Genomic DNA, 2770 nt, shown 5'->3' on the forward strand with positions numbered 1-2770 from the left:
TAAAAGGTCACCAGGGATGTTGAAACACGAGTCTGCATTCCCAAAGTGTTTTTGAATCCATCAAAACCAGTGAGAGGTCTTTTTTACCAGACAAATTTCAGACTCTAAAAGCTCCCAATGACAGACAGCACTTATGTCTATAAAGAAGATAAATTCTAAAAGCTTCTAAAACTTCAATAAATCTTCTCTCTTTGGTTACTTCATCTAATCTTTGCTTTTATTTTCCAGCAAAACAATAGACCATTCTGTATATCAATAATCAATTTTGCAGAAAATTACTCATATCTGTTAATTATATACAATAATTATATACAATAATTATGTTGTAGCAATTTGAAAGTACTTCTTTCAAGGTGCATTTTTATCTTTCCATTCATGAATTCAATAATATGATTTTCAGATACGATTTTATAGTATCATCTATTTATCTGCCTATCTACAGATACTCTATGTATAAAATATATAATTATGTCCAAATATAAATAAACAGAAATAATTAATAATAAACAGCAACAGAGAAAGAGTAAATAACAATTGCTGTATTAAATATTTCACAAAGATTTGTTCTTCTACAAAGAACAAATCTTAAAATGGAAAAATTATTTGAAGTAGAATATATAAAGGTCCAGTTGCTTGATGCATTGATATTTAAGTCAATATCAGAAGTTTTGGAGTTATCAAAGTTAAAAGACAAAGCTAATTGTGTTCCATGGTCACTAAGGTGACTGTCATATATCTAAGAACCTGCATTATAATACATAAGGCTTATGAATAAGGTGGAAAATGGTACAATAAGGATAAATTAGATCAATTTCCAGTCTCTTTATCTCACAATCTTCCAGGACTCATTATGATAAGAGCTACTTTTGGAAAAGTACACTGAATTATGCTAAGCCTTTATGTATTCAACATCTGAGTCTTCAAATTTTCTGTGAGATCAAACCTAAATCCCTTAGAATGGAAGACAAGACACTTAGTAACATAGATCCATTCCATGTTTAAAGTCTGTTCTTCCATGTATTTATTTACACTGTGATTAGACCAGTTTAAATTCTGTAACTATGCTAGCAATTTGGTTGAAAAATCACACATTGACTACTTATGTGTTTTTGATGAGAGGAAGAAAAGGAGGATGATATCTCTGCTTTTCAAGGAGCAGCAGTCCAGTGGGAAGAGAGTCATTGGGGGTAGTACTGCTGGTGAGAGTGTTGCAGAGGGAGCTCAACTCCGGAACTGAAGTGACCCCAGACTGTGACCACCAGCTCTTGCAATCTTGCAAGATGAAATTCAAGTGAGTCACACAGAGCAATGGCAGCAATTTATTAAAAGATGGAGTGTTCAGGATAGACTGAAAGGGTTGCCTCTGGGAAGTCAAAATGCCACTGACAAAGTTGGGGATTTTTAAAGGATTTTGAATCCTCTTGTTTTTGCCTTAACTTCTCATATACCCATTATCAGTTTTATAACCTTTTGGATAGCCCTCAGCAAACTTTCTTCAGAGTGTTTTCATATCCTGGTTGCCAGGGTGGTCAGCAAGGTCATGACCAGGGTATAGGTTTGGAGATAATGGAGGGTTTTGGCAACTCAGTCACAAGAAACACTGATGGCATGGTCTGGAAACAGTAGTTCCCTTAAGGGATTAGGATTATAAATGGCTTGGGGAAGGCTGGTCATTCTGGCCCCCATTCCCAGATGCTTGCCTGTTCCAATAAGTCTTCTTGTGGTTTCAGTTTTATAATTCAAAGATTTTTCTTAATGAATGCATAAGTCTGATATTTCCCCCATAAATTACTGCCCTTCATTGCTCTGTCCTGCTGTACTGTTATGGCAGAATAACTTACTTAACAGTAAGAATATGAGTACAGAATACTAAAACATAATATGCTGTGTGAATAGATAAGAATTTGCTCATTTTACCAGTCCAAAGTGTATGAATGATTTTAGTCCTACCTGGAGCAATAGGAAAGATACTCTTTAGTTAATACTACTTGAACAGACTCTTTGAGAATCATTAGATAAAATTAGTATTTGAACACAGGCATGAAAGTATGGGATGGATATATTTTTCATGTTTCAAAATTTTATTAGAATTTTTCTTTTTTTCTGGGGTGTTTTTCATCCATTGTTGAATGTTGATTATTTCTTTAAATGCATGTCAAATATTAATTCTTCTATAACAATTTGTGAACTCAGAATGAATAAATAAAAACATCCCAGCCAAATAGAAGAACTTTCTCGGATTTATATTGTTTATTAACATAAGAAATCTTGATGATATAGAAGAAAATGTTATGTACCACAAAGGTACATAATTATTTTATAATATTATGTACTTTTGTGGTTAAAATTAAACAAGATCAAAAGCCTGGAAAATTAGTAATGTAAGCAGAAAAAGTTTATTTACAATTATATGGAGAAAATATAAATTTTAGCCAGAAAAAGTACAATAACTCATTTAAAAATGGGAAAAGACTGTAAGAAGACCATTCAAAGAAAGGATAAGTGAAGTTAGCAATAGTGTTAGTAAAAATAATGCTGAAATTCAAAAGTAGATAACAGAATGGAAATTAAAATGCCAATAGACATTGCATGTTGTGAATCCTGGCAAACCACAAGAACCTTAACCCCTAAATACTGTTGGAATTAGCTTAGAGGAATTATTGTAATTATCATTGCAATGTTAGAAAACATAGCTACTAATGATGACATAAAAGCAGAAAATTAGCCAAAATAGGAAAATTTTTTGATGGGGGCTATTCAAATATATTAA

This window comes from Urocitellus parryii, chromosome 4 (assembly GCF_045843805.1).
Source record: "Urocitellus parryii isolate mUroPar1 chromosome 4, mUroPar1.hap1, whole genome shotgun sequence".
Lineage (NCBI taxonomy): Eukaryota > Metazoa > Chordata > Mammalia > Rodentia > Sciuridae > Urocitellus > Urocitellus parryii.